At 42.6% G+C, this 23391-nt stretch overlaps 1 long non-coding RNA gene across 1 annotated transcript in view; it reads right to left on the bottom strand.

The window, feature by feature from the left end:
- The window catches only part of LOC125910102 (uncharacterized), a 238765-nt gene that overhangs the window by 43090 nt on the left and 172284 nt on the right, over positions 1-23391 (bottom strand). The gene's annotated exons all lie outside the window — the stretch shown is intronic.

The following is a 23391-nucleotide window of genomic DNA, read 5'->3' as shown; positions in this document are numbered from 1 at the left end:
TTAATCTCCTTTTTCAATAGCTCATATAGAAATGCAACTGAGTTTTGTATGTTGATGTTGTACCCTGCAACTTTACTGAATGGGTTTACTAGTTCTAATTGTTTTTTGGTGGAGTCTTTAGAGTTTTCTATATATAATATCATGTAATCTGCAAACAGAGTAATTTTATCTTTCCTTTCCAATTTGGGTGCCTCTTATTTCTTTTTCTTATCTAATTTCTCTGGCAAGGATTTGCAGAACTGTGTTGGGTAGAAGTAGTGAGAGCAGGCATCCTTGCTGAGTGTGTGTGTGTGTGTGTGTGTGTGTGTGTGTGTGTGTGGTGGGGGCAGGGAGGGTATGCTCCTACTGTAGGGAGTGCTGTAGCCTGTGTTCTGAGCAACTCCGTCAACTGGAATCAGCATCAGCAACAATGACAGAGGTCATTAATGGCAAAAGCTACAGTAGTCCCTGGTGGCAGCAAGGGCTGCTGAGGTCCTCCGGCTCTCCTTGTCCCTGGAGGTGGTAGGTCATGGCCAAGGGGAGTCCTCTTGGCACCAAGCCGTGCCAGGTTGGGAGATGAAGTAAAATAGGTAAAACGCTTTGTATGCTTTTCTGTGTGTCTATCCTCAGTTTTTGTGCTCCTCCAGATTGCTGCAGCTTCTAATTGTACTGTAGGGTTCTCTCACAGTGATTTTCATTGGTGTGTGGTTGTTAAATTATTGTTTTTGTAGGGAGGGGGAGAACAGAGGCTGGGAATCCCTAATCTGTCATCTTCTGAGGTCACTTCACATGCATTTTAAAATAACTGTATCACATTCCTCAAAACAATCTTGCTGGAATTTTGATCGGTATTGCATTAAATTTATTTTAAACTTATAGATTAATTTCAGCACAAATGGACCATTTTTATAGAACTAAATCATCCCATCCAAGAGAATGAGCTATCTCTCCATTTAGTCAGGATTTTCTTCTATTCTTTAATAGAATATAGAAGTTTTAGACCTTCTTTGTCAGTTACTATGTGCTTTATATCTTTGGCCAATATGGTGAATGCTAATTTGATTGTATTTTGTAGTTGGATTTTGCTGCTATAGAGAAATGCTATTGACTTTTTGTGAGCTGGCCTTATATTTAGCCACCCTGTTGATCTCTAATTAGTTAGGAATCAGTTATTAGAGGTGGAATTTCATTTCTGCCAGCTCTAACTAGGTTTAGTTCTATTAGCCTTTATGGTGGCAGTGTCTTACAATCCAGGCATTTTTTTCCCCTAAAGCATATATTATTACAATTAAGACTTGCCTGTGCAAATATAAAAATCCAGAAGGAAGACTGGAGGGTAACTGGGCAAATGGATAATACTTTCTTTATGACCAAGGAATATACAAATACTCGAACATAAAAACTGTGAAAAAGAAAACCATAGGCCCAAAATGGAGTCACTTAGGTCAAGTCACCAAACCAGGGTGTAATACCTAACCTAACTGCAGTTTCAACATCCCCCCCCCCCCACACACACACACAAATGTAGTCTTAGCTGGTCAGTCAGGAATTTTTCTGGTCAGCACCAATGATGTAATTTGTCACATGGGTGTCCTCTCTATCCCCCAAAGGATGATGAGGTAATCCACCTAATAAGAGCCTCTGTCCTTCTCCCTAAGGGATGGTGACCTTGCCTGAAACAATCCTTCCTTTTCTTTTGCTAATTGTCCCACTCCATTTCAGCCTATCCAACCCTTCCGTTTTGTGTAGCTCCTTGGGGCTCCTTTCTACTTGCTAGAAGAGATGTTGACCAATTCTTGGATGGCCTAATAAAGCCACTTAGATCTTCACATTTACTAAGTTGAATTTTTGTTTTTTAACAAACCAAAAGTCACTGGTCCAGAGCTGATACTCAGAGAATCAGTGATGATAATTCCTACAAACCACCTAATTCCCTAAGTTTCTTCAACTACGTCCTTTCTCACTTCCACATTTCTAAAACATTTGGGGCCACAACCTGAGGTAAAAAGAGCCAAGTCAACAATGGGCCCAGATCAGCAGCAAATACTCTGGAAATCAAAGTGGAAACCCTCTATCTTCCCTCCTTCCCAGGGAGTCAAAGAAAGAAGCACTGGGACAGAGCTTGCAAACCCAGAGGGCAGGAGGGGTCTTTTCCTTTAGGAAATGTGCTGAGCATTTTTCGTACCACTGAATTATAAAAGATGTCTCTATAGGCAGAGTGAAGGAAAGAGTTACAGAGGACACAGAAGAGCTCAGTGATTTGCCCAATGTCACAGGGTAGGGGAATCCGAGCTATCACCTTGGAATCTGACCTGTGTTATGAGGCCAGCAAGGCTGTGGCACCACCTTTTTATTTCCACTGTAGAGTTTTTTTTTTTTTTTAAGTTTATTTATTTTGAGAGAGAGAGAGAGAGAGAGAGAGGAAGAGGGAGAGAATCCCAAGCAGGCTCCACACCTCTGCGAGCAGACAATATGGGGCTCGAACTCACCAACTGCAAGACCATGACCTGAGCTAAAGTCAGATGCTTAACCAACTGAGCCACCAGGCCCCACTACGGTAGGTTTTTAAACCTGAGTTATCCAGGCAATTTTTTTTTCAGCTCTTTGCTTTATTTTGCTTGTACAAGTAGTCCTTGAGGTGATTTAAAAACAAAAATGAAAACTCTGATAAATGTATAAAGCTGTTATTCTCCCACAGTGCTTTAAAGGGCCACCATTAGTAAGCACATTCCCAACATTTGGACCCAAGCCCTGTGCTCACTGCTTCCAGTAATAATTTGTTTCAGATAATTTTGCTAGTGGAGTGTGTTTTGAGATAGGGGCTCCTACACCTCAGAAGGCAAATTCCAAACTCTTCTGGAAATGATTTTGTAAAAGAGAAACAGTCATGAGGAAGGATTACCAAGAGAACTTTGGAAGCTGGCCACCCAATTAGGCAACTTTTTTTCTCCAAGGACCTGTAACTTGTGCTCACAGTTTCAGTATTTATATGGACACAGCCCTTGAACTCTGACATTTTTAGAAGAAATTAAGCTGTACCAGAAATCTGGGATCAGTGACAGCCATGTTGGTCTCCTTGGAAAGCAAAAGTATTCTCAGGAAAAGACAAGGGATTCACCCCTTAATCATACTGCCAGTCACTTCTTGTGAGTAAGGTTTACAAATGGGTAGGAAAACACAAGTGTTGTTCTCCTTTTAGGAGATGAAGGAGGACAAGAGGGAGGAGAGGGAAAAGGGATTAAGGGGGAGAGGAGGGAGAGGAAGGAGGGAAGAAGGAGGTTTCGGACTCTGGAAATTCACTGAGGGAGAGACAGATAAATATTGCTGAAAGAAGAGAAATGTTCATGCAGAATCTACAGCAAAAGGACTCAGCGGGGCATCAGGCAGATAACCAGTAAGGAGAGACCACTGCTTTTTAAAAGCACATCTGGCATTGCCCTTAGCCATATGAACAGAATAGAGGCTTTGGAAGCAGAAACAGCCGAGTTCAAATTTTGACTCCACTGCCTTCCAGCTGATGAGTGTGCTGGACTTGTTACTGAACAGCATTGGAACTCAGCTTCCTCACCTGTAAAATGAGGTTAGCACCACCTGGCTACAGTGCTGTCAGAAGGATTCAAAATGAAGTGTATGTCAATTCTTGCACCTTGTAGTTACTCTAGTATAATATCCCTGTCAAAGACAAACCTTTGGTCTTCCTTAAGATAGATTAGCCTGGAATGTTCTGAGGCTGAACTGCTGTGTTCTTGTTTAAGTTAATTATCTTGAGGCAAGCCAGAAGATAAGACCACACCCCTGTCAGTGAGGGTGGAGCTTTCTCTGAGGAGAAGGAGCCTCACCACTGACATCTACTCTTGCATGAGGTCAAGGTCAATCCTGGGGACTGCAAATCCAGACAGCAGAGGTGGGTAGGGACTGCAAGGGGCAGTTCTTCCTCTTTGGAGGTGGGGAGGCTTATGATGGTTGGCCTTGGGCTTTTCTTCAGGAGACATGCTATTGGGTATTCTCCCTGGAGAGAAGACCGATGATCCCTTCAAGACTGTGGTCTTTGGGAGCACACGGAGAAGAGCCTCCTTAGGGCCTCCTTATGCCTAGCAGCCCTGAACATTCACCACAAGAGTCTGTTTTATCATTTCCTTCTGCCATCAGCGACTTTCAGTGGAGCTTTTCAAAGAGTCCCACCCTACTCTCCATAATCCCTATCAGGAAATGGGCCCACGTGGAGGATGAAGGGGTACAGGTGAAAGTGAGGCCAGGAAGACGTCTGTCTCCAGATGGAGGAGAGCAGATAGATGTTCACAGGAAGGGAGATGCCACATGCCAGAGCCTAAGCTGCAAAGGACAAGCAGAGAGGGACGCAGAAGACCTATTTGCCTGCTCTAGGACACCCCGGCATGTGGGGAGCACGTTGTGATTGAGGCTGGACTTCATGCAGCGAAGTGAAGTGAAGGCACTTAAAAAAGAAGTGTAAACTCTTTCTAACGAATGCATTTCTGAATTATTGCTAGCTCCAGTTTAGAATTAAGATGTTAGTTCTCTTCCAGCAAAAGATTATACATACATACATATATATACACACACGCACACATATTATATATATATATATATATATATACACATATATATATACATATATATATATACACATATATATATATACATATACAAAATATGTATACATGCATTCTACATGGTTGGATTTTGATGTGAGAAACTGCCTGCCATGCTGTGCAGCTTTTCTTAAGGACCATGAAAGAGCACACATTGGCCCCCAGTTGTTCCAGGAAATGGAAGGCCACAAAAATAAACCCTTCCTGTCTTGAAATGCCACCCCTCCCCCTGCCCCAGCTCCTCACTTGCCCCTTTGCAGCTGACCATGGACTACCGAGAATTCAGATCACTTAGAAAGTCTCCCCAGCTTCCACACCCCACCTTAGCAGAAAGCAGGGCAATCAGCATCTTGCCTCGGGATTTCTCTTCACTCTGCAAAACCTGCCCTCTTTTCTAACTAGCACCTCTGAGCCCCTGCTGAAATGCAAGGGAGGGCAGATGGGGTTCCCTTGCTGCAGGCTCGTGAATAAACAGCCTGTGTTAATTTCATCTTGGATTTAGTTTGTCTTTGCAGATGGGAAGGCAGACCAAAATGTGTCTTTACCAAACAAGCAAATTTGAGAGAGACAGATCCTAGGGGAAGTATAGGGTTTACTTTTTTTTTTTTTTTTTTTTTTTTTTTTTTTTTTTTTTTGGTAGTTTTTTGGTAAGAAGGGAGCCCAGAGGAGGAGAGAAAGAAAGAAAGGAGAAAAAAGGTCTGGCACCCAGAGGAAGCTTCGTGCCTTTTACCTCTCCTTCCTGCCACACTGGAACAGACCTTTGTGTGAGAGTCATGGGGTCTCCCTGTGGGTAAGTAGGCGAGAGGTCTCCCTGACAGCTTAATAGCTGAAGAGGGAGAAAGGAAAAGTGTTGAGGGAAGGAGGATATCACTTGTCCTCATGGGTATAACAAATGCAAACTATAGGGCTTTATATAATTTTTTTAATTGAAATTATGTGCACTAGATTCATACATTAAATCAAACCAAATTAATAGGTGTTAAACATCTTCCACGTTCAGGGTTTAATATGTAACTGCTAATAAACACTGTGCAATGGGAATTTAATGGAGCGAAAGTGACTCTGACCTCCCTAGATGTTCTTGCCAAAGAATCTAGCTTCTAATTTTGGGATTTGAACAGAACCTATTGACAGCACATCAGGATGGGATATGGGATGTTCTTTCAGCTGGAGCTGGAAGGCTTCACCTAACGAAGCTGAGTGTCTTAACTGAGGAAAAAGTTTTGAGTCCCATTTTCTCCAAAGGCAATGGGCATTTGTTAAATTTACTCCGCTCTAGGTGGGATATCATATACCATCCCCCGTGTAACTAATTGTTTCCAGGCCTCAGCAAAGTGTAGGAACAAATGAGTTTTGTGTTGACACTAATGCCCAGATCCTGAGGCTTTCGGCCGTGGGGGCAGCATGCAGGACCTCAACGCCCTCCCTTCTCCAGTCTTCCTGTTGTTCTTGAACTTTCAGGGATATGGTCCAGCTGTAGCTGATGCCCTCCATGAGGACTCACTCTCTGGCAAATAGCTCCTCTGGTGGGCACTGTCCTGGGCAAAGCTGCCCTCCGGTTTAAGACCCAGTGAGCATGGGGGCCAGGAGGAGAGCTGGACTGCTCTGCCCCGAAGCACTCACCTCCCCTGAAACCATCCTACCTTAGTCCAGGGGCCCACAGCCTCTGGAAACCCATCTTCTGGAATGACTCCCACTTGTGGGGCTCATGACCAATCCCTCAGGACCCCAGAGTCCAAAGAGAACAGGAACCGTCTCACAACCAAACTGCCCATTCCTTACTCTTCTTCTCTTTCATTCATCCTCTCCTGTGTAACATCTCGCGCCACCCCCCCACCTTTTCTCAGCAGAATACAAAGCCCCAGCCATGTCTACATCCAGATAGGTCACCACCAGCTGTTTTCTTAAGCAGCCATGTTGATCCCAGCTTGACTTAGCTGGGGACACACCAGATGCTCCCAATTTAAACTGAGCCTCTGAATTTCAGTCTTCAGAAGAGAGATGGTTACGTGCCCTCCTTGACTCTAATCAGCCTGTAGGTCTAGGACTGATGCAAGGGCAATGCATGGATGGACCTGTGCGGGTAGCACATGGACTGGTAGCCGCCTCACGCTCTGAGGGTGGCTGCGTGGGGGAACATAACACCTTCTTTAGAACTGAGGTGCCACTCCAACCTCCTGACCTCTGTCCAGGAAGCCTTATTGATCCTACTAAGTGGATGCAACCTCTCTGTTTCAACTCACCATAGCTTGATGCACCTTCCAAACAGTTCACACCTTACTCTGGTTTAGGGTTTTTATAAACAGTCTTAATGTGTACTCTATTTAATAATGCAGTTTCTAGAGCAGCAATCTGTTCCCCTCGTCAGGGCTTCGCTTATGACAAATGTTGAACGGTATTTGTTTGTTTGAATTAAATTCTGTGCGATTGGATGAGGCCCACTGGTGGCCAACTCTTCCTAGAATGTGACAGGAGAGATTGAGCTCATGCCACAGAACAATATCATCCTTCCCACCCTACATCCCCATAGCAATGGGGCAAGGCCATGCCTCACAGCAAACACCAGTATAAACTTGCCCTCAAGTTCTAGACCAGCTCTCTCTATTCTTCCGGAAACAAGACTAGTGCTCATTCTCCTGTTCCCCTGTCTTCTTGGAAATGCCCTTACCCTCCAACTACAGCTCCTGTCTGCCCTTGCAGGTCTTTTGTGCTGAAAGTGCTTCCCTCCACCTTGGCTTTTCCTTCCAGGGGAAGAAAACGTCCCTTCAGGAGCTTTCTGAAGGGAGGAAAAAAAAAAAAAAAAAAAAAGAAAGCCACCTGGCTTTCTCAAGGAAAGGTGAGAAATGCCCAAGGAAATCATCAGAGACTCTCAAACTGTCAAATACCTTTACTTTTTTAATTAAAATACCTCGTTTGGATGTTACATGGTCTGCTTGTGGGAAGGTAAGTTATTCCATCACCTCTGGAAGACAATAATTTGGCTAAATGTCAAGCACATTTAAAATGTTCACATCTTTTAATCCAGCAATTTTACTTAGAGCAAGTGTCCTGCAGGTCACAGAAAAAAGCAAGCAAGCAAGAAATTTAAAAAGGCATTCAACTCACTAGCAATGAAGAAAATGCAAATTGAAGCACCAAGATGTTTTTTAACCCACCAGACTGGTAAAAATGTAAAAGTTTGATCAGGTGGTAAATGTCTGGGAGCGTGGATACTTTTACATACTACTTGTTTGAATGTGAATTGGCCAAGCCTTTTAGAAAAATTCCCTGGCATTACATATTAACATTTCAAATATACATCCTCTATGAATCAATAATCCTAATTATAGAAACTATGCTGAAGAAACAAAAGTATCAGTATATGAAAATTCATATGGTATTCAATGCAACATCAATAGTAACCCCCAAATCTATAACCATACATGTTGAATTATGGGAAATTACTTAATAAATTATGGTGTATCCACATCATGGATTATTATACAGTTATTTTAAAAATAATTATACCTATATGTTATGCCCTGGAAAGTTGCTTGAGATTTGTTAAGTGAAAATAGAAATTTCAGAGAAAAAAATGTATGGCAAGATTCCATTTTTATTTTTTAAAAATTATTCAATTATTCATTTATTTTTTCAATGGGTATTTATTAAGGCCTAGCTAGCTCTGTGCCAGAGACTAGAGATGGAATTGTAAAAAAACACATGATTTCTGCCTTTCCATATGCTGTGTTACCATAGAAAACACAGAGCAAGGGAAAAAAACCTCAAGAAATCATAGAAGGGAGACAAAGGAGGATATAGGTTTTCTTTGTTTTTGTTTTTTTTTTCGTTTTTTTACATCCATACATTGCCTAAATTATTTCTTTGAGGCTGTATCACTTTTGCAATTAAACAAAAAAATTCATATACACATAAACAAAAAAAAAATGATCCTATTGAAATAATCAGAGAGGCACCTAGGGGTTTATGTATGAGGAAATGCCACACAGTGGTCATGATCTTGGCTTTGGAGTCTGACAGACCTGAGTGTGTTTCCACCTCTACCCTTGACTATCAGTGTGATCCTGATAAGTCTTGTGACTTTTCTGTGTCTCAGTCTCCTTCCCAATAGAATGGATATCATACTAATACTCATCTTGAAAGGTCATTGGGAGGATTAATGATGTGATGTATATGAAGCATTTAACACAGTGTCTGGCACATAGTAGATATTTAACAAATGGTAGCTATAAAAACAATAAGGATTTTTACCTTAGTATTGTTTAAAATTGCAACAAAAACTTAAATGTCCAACAATTGCTATTTGCATAGTGGACATTCTTATGGTGGAAGATTGTGATGTCATTAAAATCACAATTTCAGAGATTTTTCATGAAATGAGAAAATACAATTTTGTAGTTAGCATGAACCTGTGTATTCACTATAATTCCCATGCTGAAAAAACATATATCTGTGTGTGTGTGTGTGCGCGTGTGTACATATATATATGAAAAAGCACTAGAAGGAAATGTCTAGAATATCACCAGGTTGGCTGAAGTGTTGTAACTTCTCCTTCTCGATTTTCCAAATGTCAAGTAGAAAGTAAAAAAAGGGCTATATGCTTGCCTCTAAGCTTCAAAAATGAGAAAGGGTGGGTTGTTCAATTTCCATTCTCCTTCATTTGGGTGAAGAGAAAGAAGAATCCCACGTGATCACGAGAATTGATGCCCTGTTAAATTGGGAACAGAAGCAGACTGAATATCTGAAGTCAGAGGCCACCCTCTGCTGGGGCAGGGGCTACCCAGAGGGGTCTATATGAGAAGGTGGAGATTCTATTTTAGGAATCAGAATTTTAAAGCTGGAAAGGAATCCAGAGGTCATCATATTTCTTGCTTCTCAGAGTGTGGTCGGTGGATCACTCCAGAACCTGTGAGATACAAAACCTCCCCAGATCTCCTAAATCAGATTCTGCATTGCAACAAGATTCCCAGATGATTCTTTTGCACATTGTAGTATGAGGAACAAATGACATCCCCTTGAGGCTTTTAAGAGGTGGGAAGATATGTCTAAGGTCACAAATGGGGATTTTCGTGTCAGAGGCAGAAACATGTCTCTGGACCCCTGTTCCATTGTTTTCTCGCCTTGCTGCCCCTCACCTCATTATCCCTCTGTTCTTCCTTTTTGGTATACATTATCCAATCCCTCCTCCCCAGGTCTTTTCTTTTTTTAGTAATTTTTAGAGGTATGGTGTTTTATTACTGAGTCTATATTGCACAGTGACAAATTATTCTTGCTGTATGGCAACGGGTGAGTTCAAGGTCGGCTTCAAGGGCCTGCATTATTGACAGTGCATGATCTAACTCCTAGAAGCTTTTTAAATGCCCACTGAGATTACTCTTTGGTTCCCTACAAACTTGCTGTCACCAGATCCAAGTTGAAAGCATCGTCCAAAGGACAACTGAGAGTCAGAATTTCTGACCACCGTCTCAACACAAACCCCTTCCCCATCCTGCCCTTGGCTTTGTTCTGTGTTCTACCTTGGTTCTGCTCCCATTCTATGTCACTTTCATCAAAGGCTTAATTCTGTTCCTGGATTTTGATCACAGATTTATTAAATGTTTAACTATATGTCTTTTGAATGATGGTTTCTCAGTAATAAGGTTCATTCAGAAGGAGAACAGCAGGTCAAGCATGATTGTAATTTGGAGGAGCTTGACATCAGCCACTTTATCTCTGACAGGGTTAATCACTGCTTTGGTTTTTCAAGACCCAGACCTGGTGGCCTGTGCCTGCCAAGGTCAGCTGATGTGCCCCAAATTAATTTTAAAGACTTATGGCGGCTTGGAGTTCACTGAGTTATCAGCTCACAATATTAAAAAAAAAATGACTCATTTGGTTTCCCCTCAAATTATGGACCGAAATATAAATTACCTTGAAATGACTAGAAAATAATACACCACTGTACTAGAAATAGAGATTGCTGTGTTTATAGGGCAAGGCAAATTCTTAGAAAGAATCTACCTTTTTGAAGACAACATACAGGACATGCTGGAAAAATTGCTAAGTATTGAGTTAATCCTATTCAGTAAAGATTTACCAGGTATCTCTTCTGTAGAATATACCATTTTAAATGTTGTTAATGTTGGGGGTGGGGTGTCCAGAACTGGCTCCCTGATGGAGTTACAGTGTAAGTAAGGTGGAGAGAAATAGGCAACATCTATCATTCCAGGCAGAATATCAGAATCATAAGAGAAACCCACATTATGTGGGAGTTTGCACAGAACGCCCTAGGGGATCAGAAAAGGCCAGGAACGGTGGCATTTGAGATGGGCTCTTAAATATAGAATTTAAAAAATCTTTCTACTTCATTTATAAATTTAAAAAATTACAAGTATAAGCATGTGAGTCTTCTCAGAAGTCATTCAGACGTATATAAAGAAAACATTAATTGTCTCTCTTTTTTACTTTCTAATCCCTCTTCCCCTGCCCCCAAAGTAATCAGTGTTCACAGTTTGGTATATCCTTACTCACCTACACATTTGTAGCTGGCTAAAACTTTGCTTTGTAGTAGTTGTTGTTTTGTTTTACAAAATAGGATATTATATACATTATTCTGCAATGTTTTTAAAAAATTCTTTAATGTTTATTTTTGAGAGAGAGAGAGACAGACAGAGTGTGAACAGGCAATGGGTAGAGAGAGAGGGAGACCCAGAATCCGAAGCAGGCTCCAGGTTCTGAGCTGTCAGCACAGAGCCCGATGCAGGGCTCAAACTCATGACCTGTGAGATCATGACCTGAGCCGAAGTGGGAAACTTAATCGACTGAGCCACCCAGGTGCCCCTGCAATGTTTTTTAGTTTCATAAAATGCTGAATATTTTCTCAACTTAATGCATATTGATCCAATTTATTTGTTTTAATAGATGCACAGTGTTCTATACATTGACTGTTCCAGAATTTGATTCACCGTTTCCATAGTGATAGACCTTCAGGTTGTTTCCAGGGTTTTGTTATTTCACAATGGGTCAAATACTGACAGGAAGAGATGGAATCAAAGAGTCAAAAAGGCCAGAAATATAACTTTGGGTTAAAGTCCTCATGGCCCAAGAATTTCTCACCACAGTCATTGCATTGGTAGTGGCTGTGCTAATAGGAATGTTCCTGGTCCTCTCTGGTTCTAGGCTCTTCAGTTATCACTGACAATACTCACAGGCCTTACTGTGTTTCGTGCCATAGCAGATTTCCAACCATTTCCTCCTTTAATCATGTCTTCCCTGTACCCACACTCTGTTCAGAACCAGCCTTTCTCAGAATACAGGGTCTTTGAGGCAAGTCATTTGCCTGGACAGTCATACCTGAGGGGATTGTGGTGACCATGTGATTCAGGCAGCCCAATCAGATTCCATCTTCTGAAAATTTACAGGTAGGACCTAGAAGCTCAGTGAGGGCTGGGTGGGATGCTTGAACTGAGAAGTGATGGACAGCTGAAGTGGGAGATTGTATATGAGCCAAGTACTTGCCCAAATAGAGAAGGTCAAATGCATGAGGAGGGCAAAGGATGAAGGAGATGTGTAGAACGAGTGAGGGGAAGGAGGTGGAGAGAGAGACAGATTTACTTCCTACTGACTCTTAAGTTCCTGGTTCCAGCCCCTTTTGAGGACTGATCATACTTTCTGACTTTGGGTTCCCTAAGACACCTGTGTCTCCTTCTAATTTCCTTTTGTGCGGACAAGATGGAGTGATTTTTTTTTTTTAATTTGAAACGAAGTGATTTTTAACTAAGACTTTGGCCAAGAGTGGGGTTAAGGGAAAGATATTCTTTTCCACCAAGCTGAAGTGAGCAAGAGAGCATAGCGATCTTCCTGGGAGATGTGATAGCCTACTCTCTCACAGTGTAGAAAGAGATATGGATGATGCCAATTATTAGTACAGGATATTATGTGATGATTAGTGATTATAAGTTTTCAATAAATAATATATTTGGGAAGAAAACCTCAAAATGTTTCATTCAGTGAAATTATTTGAGGTTGCTCCTTTAGTGAGAAGTGAGCTGGCTATAAAAACCAGGGCTCCCAGCCAATTATCATGGACAGGATCAGAGATGACTGGCTTGGGTTCTGCCACATCCTTGTTGTGTGACATTGGAAACTGGAACTTCATTTTCTCTTCTGTAAATGTTAAATATAACATTTTTCAGGGGATTAAGTGCAAGAATGGACGTAATGTCTGACATCATACCTGGCACGTGATAAGCCCTCCACAGTATGCGTTCCATCCATCTCTCTCCTCCTCATACCCCTAGCTCTTCCTCTCACCGCTATTTAGCAATCCAAGTTCCTTTGATCCCCATCTTCTCTAAGGTTGACTCTGCTCCACCCTCCTCTTGGTACCCATGGAGCAAGTCTGGAGAGAAGCCCACAAGAGACCATGGTGCCCTAGCCGGATTGAAAGATAGTACTGGAAAGCGACAGGGTCCTGGAGGGGTGTGGGGAGAGGGGAGGGGCTGTGTGTGAACCAGAAATCCTTGTGCCTATGGCTGAATTAGAAGCTATTGCACAAAACAAGTTCAAACCAACCACTAAGTTCTTTTACTACTACAAACATCAGTTCTACCAAATAATTATAGTGCCAGGTGTTTAGAGACAGTCATAGATAATGTCATAGAGTTGCTGTTTGTTCATCAGCTAATGGCTGTTCCCAAAGCAGTGTTCTAAAGTGACAGCTATAGCTACTTATAATTTAATGTTGATTAATATGGCCATATGTTGGAATCATATAAATATATTATGAAGATTGACCAGTCCTCTCTCTGAAGAGCTTACCAACTAGAATGAGTATATAAAAACATACACACATACACTTGAGGGATAATAATGGAAAGGAGTTTTTAAATTTAGGCCATGAATAAAATTTCTGACTAGCATTAAGCAATTATGAAGTTCTTAACATCACTGTCTTTGTGTGGAACAAATAAAGGACTTTTTTCCCCAAGAATTTCCATTCTGAAAAGAGCACAAAAAAAATCTGAGAGGACTAATACTGTCTAAGTTTGTCTAGGCAGGAGGCAGGAGGACCTGAGAGCTCTTTACCACTCACGTGTCCTGTGACCCTTTAATGATATGGTCGATTGGCATTGATTCTTTTATTAATGCACACAACAACTGTTTACCAGGCACTGAGAATGTAAAGACTAAGAAGTTATAAGGCTTATTTCCCTTAGAGAGTAGGAGCTCTCAGGTTCATGGGGAAGACAAATGCATGGGCAGATAAATTACACTAAAATTTTGAGTAATTATCGAAATGTCCCTGTGCTCTGAGTGAACCTATAAGGCAGAGCTGTTCAGTCTGTGTAGGGGGATTCAATGACTTGAGAACTAACTATATCATGTTACATGTCTGGAGTTGCATATAGATGTGTGTATGTGCAAATGTTTATGTATATGTGTATAGCACACACATACATGCATGAACACACACAACATATGTAATGATGATGCCTTTTCCTCTGCCCCCTAATGCATGTACTGATAAAGATAAGAAATAGAGCCCTTTGAAGGGGAGAAATGGAAATAAAAACTTCAAGTACATCTACAACTGAGGTTTGGACACGGATTGTCTGGGAAACCACATACATGTGTGGGCAGATTCTCCTAGAAGCTAAATCTAAGAGCAGTAATAGGATCCTAGAGAGAGGAGTCACCAGAAAGAAAGGAGCAAGGCATGACTAGTCAAAATCCGTGACAACTTTGAGGGTTGGAGGAGAAAAGTGGTGGTTCCAAAGTGGCTTCCTGAAAATGTGTGGGTTATTCTGGAGACGTGTGGGTACACTGGGGAGGAAAATGACACGTGTGTGGACAGAACAAGCTATGTTACTGAAGTCTTAATGCTTCAAGGCTCAAGTGACCATGCTTTGGGGCCCTCTTAAGTTCTTGTGACAGAGAGAGCTTTCTCCTTCGCACTTGTATGACAGACAGACACACACACACACACACACACACACACACACACACACACACAAGGTGTCATTAAACCACGAAGTAAGAACACTGATGTTCACGAAATATCAGCAAAAAGTTCCATTCTATGACTCCTTTAAAATGCAGCATTTCCCTACTGCATTTAACTAAAACTTCCTTTATTCAACCATCTGATAAGCATGTTTCAAGTTCCTATTACGTGCCAGTGACACTCAGAGTTTAAAACCACATCTGTTGGCCCCTTTCCTTGGTGTAACCCAAGGGCCCTTCTGAAATGAAGGACATGTGGAGGCTAAAACAGCACAATCAGTTTCCTTCCTCATTAAACAAGATGGGAATGGGCTTGGAATGGGGAAGATAATGATTTCTGTGGAGGAAGATTTGGAATCATTGTAAATGGCGTGAGCCACCAGATGAGAGCTACTCCTTCTCATGCAACTGGGGCAGTAAGAGATGGACCAGGCAGGAATGGGGAAACTGAGGAAAGGAGTGTAGAGGGCTGGTATAGTGCAGTGCTTCAATACCACACTTCTGATGTCAGACAATGTGGATCTGAATTCCAGCCCTATCACTTACCCTGGGCTGGTGATTTGACTTAGTGCTGCCCCTGTTCCCTCGTCTTTAAAGTGGGGTTGTCAATTGTACTTGAAGTGTTTTATTTATTTTTTTATTTATTTTAGAGCGGAGAGGGCCAGAGAGAGAGGGAGAAAGAATTCCAAGCAGGCTCTGTGCTATCAGTGCAGAGCCTGACATGGGACTCGAACTCACAAACCATGAGATCATGACCTGAAACTAAACCGAGTCAGAAGCTTAACCAACTGAGCCAACCAAGCGCCCTAGTATTTGAAGAGTTTTATAAGGATGAAGAGAATGTAGGCCAGTGGTTATCCAATGTTTTCAGGGCAAAGCAACCCCTTTTTATATCCCACCCCCAAGCTTTTAATAGAAAATATTCCAAATTTATGAATGTTGTGCTGTGTCACCCAGATCTCCTATTCAGAACTGAAGTCATTCAGTCGGTCATTTGACACCCTGGCAGGGGGCGGAGGGCAGAGAGAATAATGGCCCTGCTCCCTCACCCTAACAGGAGACAACCAGCAAGGGCCATCCCAGCTCCAAACTCCCAGAAGGATCAACTCAGTAGAGTCCTTGTATTTGTAACACAGTCCAACTCCTTCCTCTGCCCTATCCTGCTTCCTTCCTCTCTCCAACAATGATGATCCTAACAGCATGCCCTAATAAACCACCTGCCTGCCCCCCTTCAGCTAACCTTTATCTCAGAGTCAGCCTCCTGGAGAACTCAACTGGTAGCAATAGAAAAGCTGAGAACAATAAAACCTCATAGATCCTCCATTTAGATTTAATAATTCTTTTTTTGTTCAACTTTATTTATTTTGAGAGGGAGATTTGTTCAACATTTATTTATTTTGAGAGGGAGAGATAGAATCCCAAGCAGGCTCTGTGCTGTCAGCACAGAGCCTGAAGCAGGGCTTGATCTCACCAACTGTGAGGTCATGACCTGAGCCGAGATCAAGAGTCAGACGCTTCACTGACTGTGCTACCAGGGTGCCCCCAATTTAATAATTCTTAACATTATGCAAGAGTTGTTGCTTCCTCGCTCCCAATCTCCTTCCTCCCCCTCCTGTCCTCTCGAACAGGTTTAAAAGTGAAGTTGTAGGGTGCCTGGGTGGCTCAGGTCATGATCTCAGGTTTGTGGTCTCGTGGTCCCCCATTGGGTTCTGTGCCTACAGCTCAGAGCCTGGAGCCTGCCTCGGATTCTGTGTCTCCCTCTCTCTCTGCCCCTCCCCTGCTTATACTGTTTCTCTAGCTCTCTCAAAAATATATAAAACATTTAAAAATAAATAAATAAATAAATAAATAAATAAATAAATAAAAGTGAAGTTGCAAAGAACATGACACTTAAACTACCAAGATTAAGGACATTTTCCTCAAAACCATGGCACCATTATTGTACCTAAGGAAATTAACAGTACTTCTCCAATATCCAGTCATGTTCATATCTTCCCATTTGTCCAAAAAATATGTTTTATAGCTATTTATTTTCCAACCAGGATTCAGTCAAAGCTCATAAACTATATTTGGCTATTGCAAGGTTTTCATCTCTTTTAAACTAGAATTTTTTCTTCTTTCTTTAATGAGATTCATTTTTTGGCGTCAGGCCAGTTTTCTTATTAGAGTATCCCACACTGTGGACTTTTCTAATTGCTTCCAATGTGTCATTTAATCTCTTCTTATATCTCCTGTATTTCCTATAATTGAAGGGCCCTCTGGAGACTCAGATTCAGAGCCATCCTTTCCAACAAGAACACTTTGTTGGTGTTGTTTCGTGTTTCCTGTTGCGAGCTGCTAGCAGTCACGTGCTGCCAGGCTTCCTCTAAATGACACCAGCCTGGATCCCAGGGTTAAGGTGGTGGCTACCGGGTCACTCCTTCATTAGGATCTACTGTCCTTTTTGTAATTAGTTAATCAAAATGGGCATTGGTATTTGGTAGTGGCCAAATTGTCCACTCACTGCACTCTTTGACCTTGAGGTCCATGGTCTTTCCCTGAAACAATTATCATAGTAAGGATGAAAGATGGCAATTTCCTATTTCTGTGATTCATTCCACTTTTATTTAGCTGGTATTCTTCTGTAAAGGAGGGCTTTCCTCCCTGTCCCATGATCCTCTTTCTCTCTATTGGTGTTGACAACTACTATGGACGGTGTTTTGTTTTGTTTTGTTTTGTTTTGTTTTGTTTTAAATTTGATTTGGCCAATATATGCCCCTTAAGTTGTTTTATGAATATTTTTGGCATAGACCCCTTAGTCTCTGAGCACTTCCTTGTCTCTGGTACAACAAGATTTCATAGGCTTGCAGGTCACCTTGTGCTTTTACTTCCCAGGGCCTGGAATCAGTGTTTCTGTTTTGTTGTGTTGTATTGTGTTTTGTCGTGGTGGTGGTTGTTTTATTCTTTCTTTCTTTCTTTCTTTCTTTCTTTCTTTCTTTCTTTCTTAATTTCTTTCTTTCTGTTTGTTTGTTTTCTTCAAGTGAGGTCTGATTCTTTTTAGTGGAAAATGATATTTAGAATCTGAGATCCAGGGACTCAGTTTGCTCATTGTTACTGACAAGAAAGCACCTTTTAAAAAGTGAAATCTTAGCCAAAAACCCAAAATATAAAACATAAAGAAGTGTGGCTTTTGATATGGAATAGTGAGGTCTATCCCTAGACGTCCTGCAGAGAAGGGGTGACCAGAAAGGAACAGTTTCTGCTTCTTAACCCATTAAACTTTTTCCAGGGAAGATATCAATGTCCCATAACCTAAAAGTGAATGTTCCATTATTGCGCTCCAGGGATCAGAGAACGTTTGCTTTCATCCAGAATAGAAAGCATTTATTGTCATCATAATTGAAGAATGCCAACTTGAACAGAAGAGAGATTTCAATTAAGAGGTTTCTGTATCTGGAAAATTCTTCTGAATTTGAAAAAGTCAAAGACATCAACCATCCAATGTTTCCTTTGTTTTAATATTGATTTTTCTTCTCTCTTTGGTCAAGAGAGGTATTGGTGTTTGCACACAGAAAAAAAGAGCTCCATATTGATTTTTATGCACAAATTATTTTTTTTTCATCAAGATACAAACGTGATTATATTGTGAAAGTGAGAAGAATGTTGTTGTATTCCTGATAGTTAGGTCTGCTTAAATATAAGAAATTATACCCTGTTATCTTGTGATGAGAAGCAGGGCACCAGGCCCCCCATTATTGCTTTACTTAGAAGCACTAAGACATATGAATGGACTTTTTATTAGTGACAATTAAGCTGTGAGGCTATTATGGAGAGAGAGAAAGGCAGGAGAGTACAAGCAGTGTAGAAATGGTTTCCTTTATACCTTTGACGTTCTAAAAAGTGCCTAGAGTCATTGTGGGGAGAGCTGGTCGATATTTTCAAGGCTGTTTGAAATACATGGGCTTATCTTTTTTTTAAAAAAATATAACTCATTGTCAAATTGGTTTCCATACAACACCCAATGCTTATCCCAACAAGTACCCTCCTCAGTGCTCTCCATGGGCTTATCTTGTCTAGAAGGAGGGGAGGACTAGACTCAGCCTGAGGCTGTGATTGGTAAAGAGTCACCAGTCACTTCTGTTAGCCAGAATAGGGGGGATGTTTGATCACTTCTGTAGTTGGACAATGTTCACGTTTTGTCTGTATTCAGACATAGTTATGAAGTGGTGTTGTTTTTTGTGTTGATCCATCCTGGTCACAGAGTGGTGTCTGATGTCGACATTATGTGAAATGATTTCTGTTCAACAGGAGAACACCATGGCCTCGCTGTGGGGATCAAGCAAGTCTGCATGTCAGGGGATGCACCCCCTCCCTTGCCGGGGAACACCAGCGTATATTGGACCCATCCTAGCCCATCCAGGATCCATTGGTTCATCTCCTGCTGCAGCATTCATAGTTCTAGAGCCTGTACCTTGGATGCAAAAGTAGGTGAATGCAAGTGGCTGCTTCCTACTTCTCTCTTTTTCTGTTTCTTTGTGTATGACCCAAATATAACCATTCCTCATCGCTCATCTTTTTGTGTCCTCAGTTGAAGTGAGCATCAGATATTGACTAGGGTCTCAGAATCCTAACTCTAAACCCCCTGGTGAGAGAATAGGATTCATCTGCTTAGGTCAGGTGACCACGCCTGTAGTCAATGGCTTTTGAGTAGGAGGGAAGGATGGGGGAAGAGAAATATCATTCCCCAGGCCCACTCTGTAAAGGAGATCAATCCTTAGAGAGGGGGGTCATATGCTGGGCGTTGCCTAACATAGGGCCAACTTACCCAGGTTCCATGTTAGGGACCTCAACAATAGGGTAGGATAATAACGAAGCTAATACCTTGCATGACATCTGTCTGTGGTTTACAGAGGCAAAGCCTTTCCATCATCATTGTTAATCTTTCCGACCATCCTGTGAAATGAGTATTATTTATTTTCACTTAAAAAGGAATATGGTAAGGAATTCAGGGATCGTCCCAAGCCTACCCACACTATTACCCTAGAGTTGAAACTAGAACCCAGACTTCACGACTGCCAGGACAGCTCCCTCCCACTCCTTCCATCATGAGTGGGAGACTGTTCCCCAGACCTCAGGGCATATTGGTGACAGGTCAGGGTGGTGGGATTTGCTCAAGGTGAAATAACCAGTACATAAACTGGTTTCAGTCTCAGTTTCAGTCTCAGTGAGCTGTCTGCCTCAGAGCCCAGTATAGAAGTGACGGAAGACTGGCAGAATGGGAGGAGTGGGAAATCAGAGAGAGAATGGGTGGTTTTTCCTCTTGAAGAGGTGAGAGGTAGTGGGAAAGGGAAGGAGGAGATGGGAGAAAAGGCGGCTTTTCTCACACATGGAGGGTTTTGATAAAGCACATGAACCCTCACCAAGGACAGAGAAACCATCAGATGGACTCCTGTGGAAGCCTGGGGGCAAACGGATCGGGATGGTGAGGAAGCGTGGGCACAATGGGGGTCAGTTCAGGGTCATGTCCACTGTGCCGTCTCTTCCACCATCTTGCCTTTTACGGAGAGATTACAGCGACTCTTACTTAGGGGAGTAGGGAGAATAATGGAAGTAGGGCTGAAATTCCCTGCAGCCCTCAGCTCTGTGATCTATGATTTTAATAAGCTCCAGAATGCCAGGAGACCCCATAAGGTTGTCTCTGGAGCTGCAACTCTCTCCATTTCCCAGTGGCAGGAGCAATTTTGCATTGAACTATTTTGCATGTTATAAATTTGGTTCTTTCTTATTTAAGTGAGCTGTTCGTAGGGAAGATACCCCAATAACTCAGAGCCTGGCACTGTAGCCACGAGCATCGTGGATCTCATGGTCATCAAGACTCTAAGCAGATGCAGGCTTTGACTTGGGTCCCTGGAGGATTTTTTAAGTCCCTGGATTGTCTTTGCATCTTTAGATTCTGTATATTCAGAGGAATGATGGGCCGGTTAGACCATTCCTAGGCGTACAGCAGGTGGAATTCAAAAGGACACATAGGCATTTGGGGAAGTTTGGTACAAAAAAGTGAGAAGAGCCCCCAGTAAGATAAGCACAAATTTAGTGGTTCTCAGGGAATTCTTTTGTTCCTCTTCAAGTTCCCATTTTAAAAAAAGAAGAAGAAGAAGAAGAAAAGAGGCAATTTATTGTTTTGTTTGTTTGTTTTTGTTTTTGTTTTATTTTATTTTTTCGTTTTTTGTTTTTGTTTCTCACTCTGGGAGCTGGAGCTGATTTTAAAGGATTAGTAAATTAATCAGTTCAGTTCTGGCCTTGTCTCAGGGCACAGATGTTCCCTCACTGCAGGGGCAGAGCCTCTGGCTTGGTGGGTGGGAAGGACTCAGGAAGGGGAGTATTCCAGCTCTAAGACAAAGACCCACAGCCCCCTCTGTTGTTAGCAAGTGTGGGGGGAGGGGCTCACAGGGGCCGGCGCTGGTGGGGGAGAGGCAGGCAAGCACACTCCAGTCTGTGGTCTGTGTCTGCAGTCTCCATGGCACAGCCCTTGCGTGCAAAATGAATGGACAAGTCTACCCAAACGATGCCCCTTCCTACCCCATGGCGTTCTCATTGTTCTGGCACCCCATCATCACCTTCCAGTATCCCCTCCGTGGCCCACCCCCACTCAGGGATCACCCAGGCCCAGCCCTCCGACCCCTGCCTTTTGTAACTTATTCCCATCCCTGGCTTTGTTGCCCCCACCTGCCAGCCATTCTCCCTAAAGCCCCACAAACACCACAACGGGCTTAGAAAGGTCGGAACAGGAGCCCAGTCCTGAGAGTTCAGGGGCATTTTACAATCTTGCTCCCCTGACCTGGACTCAGACCTCTGAGGGCTTTGTTCGTAGAGACATGGGCTGACCTCTTTCCCTCTGGGACCCCATGCTTTTCAGACCATTCAGTCTGTCCCTCTCTCCTTTCCCAAATCCGCGGCCGAGTCCCTTTATTGAGGTTGAAGGTCAAGTTTCTGCGGTGTGAGGAAACCCCGACCCTCACACCACTGGGTAACCTTCTGACTCCCAATCCATAGTTCACTGCCATCCCAGGCAGTTCTTCCAGACTCCTCTCTGGAGTTCTGCCCAACCTCTTTCCATCCTGGCACAAAACCAATGAACCTGACAGCTTCCCCGCAGGCCTCCTGGCCCGGCCCTCTCCCTGGTGACTTCTGCCACCCCCGATTCCTCCAGGACTTAGGGACAGGCCCTGGGATGTGGCCAGGCCTTGGGTAAGCACAAACGCTCACTCACGTGTGGAGCCATCGCATGTATCTCTGGCACCCTTTCCCACGGCCCTCAGAAGAGCCACCTCCTTAACAGAAATGCAGTTTTCCTCCCGGAGGGGTTAAAATTAGACGCCTTTGTTCGCTAGTCTCATCTCTTGCCTCATGATTGCAGTGATATAGATGGAGGTTGTCACTTTTTTCCATCCCACGTTGGCCATAGGAACAATATTTGCCTCATTAATTTTTCTTTTAGCACATGGAATAAAACATATCTGTTTCTATCAACATTTCAGGTTTTAGGTTTCTGCAGCCTTACAATGAACAGATGTGCTACAGCCTATAAAAAGAACAGGCATAGAGGCAGGGTGTGTGTGTGTGTGTGTGTGTGTGTGTGCGTGCATGTGGGTGTGTGTGTGTGTGCATGTATGTGTGTGTGTGTGTGTGTGTGTGTGTGTGCATGGTTATTCTCTTGCTGCAGCCATAAAGCTTTTCCTGAAATTATGAAAGGGAGGGTTGGGCTTTCAAAGTACAGAAAGACAACCTTGCTGGTTCTGTCTAGTGACCCTGAAGATCATTCAGATCATGTGTATTTGGTGGTACCAGTTGAAGAGGAGGAAGGCCAGGGGACTAAGTGGTGGAGACAAAGAGAAGATGCTTGGTGTTAGGGCTCCGCATCCATTCTCTGCCCCCAGCATGGGAAAGCTTTTCAGATCTGAACTCTAGGCTCACATTCCAGTGTCCCATTACTTCCCGCACCCCATTTTCCTCAAAGGTAAGGTCAGGTACACAACCTTTCAGCTGAGGGCTGGATTTATGAGAGAGCAGAGGGAAGAAATTATTTTCATTGTTGAGCTAAGGACATGTGAGGTACAATCTACTGTCAGCCAGGTCAGTTACAGAGGTGGCTCTCCCACACTTGACCCGTCTTGTGGGCACCCATGCTTCTGTAAGTCTGACCTAAGAATCCATTAAAGCTGCCGCCTTAAATTACACCTCAAAATGTGAGCAGTGCTCTGTATTCTTTGATGAATCTCCTGTCTTTTTCTGTGTTCCAGGTAGATACTATCTCCTCTTTAGCTAGGGTCCACCAGTATTTACCATTTGTTTCAAAGAGTAAAAATCCTAAAGTATAACACCTGAAGTCCATATAGGCAAGGATGGCTTACAGACAGGACTAGTGAAGCAAGAGTGAGCTTGAATGTCACACATTTCATTGGTGCAATGGCCATGGAGACTGAATTCAGAGCATTTGTACCTTGGAAAAGCCCTCATAAATATTTAGTGAGCCGATAATCGAGGAATTGCTGGTGGAGAACCAAGGCAGTAAATCCTACTCTAAGGTGTATGAGAAATATTTTTCTTGGTTGGAAGTATTTATGACTACTGTGGGGGTGGGGCATGCAGGAGCAGAGGAGGTGAGGGGTGGGGGCTTGAGCTCTTGATCTGTTATGATCTTATTTTCGGGGTTCAAATTGACTCCAGAGTGTTTTCTACCCACTCCAGCATTCTAAAATATGTAAAATTATATATATATATATATATATATATATATATATTTATACACATATATATATACATACATATGTATATATAT

The sequence above is a fragment of the Panthera uncia genome, chromosome D1, assembly GCF_023721935.1.
Source record: "Panthera uncia isolate 11264 chromosome D1, Puncia_PCG_1.0, whole genome shotgun sequence".
Classification (NCBI taxonomy): domain Eukaryota; kingdom Metazoa; phylum Chordata; class Mammalia; order Carnivora; family Felidae; genus Panthera; species Panthera uncia.
Note: the sequence above shows the minus strand (reverse complement) of the source record. Positions and strands in the feature narration are given on the sequence as shown.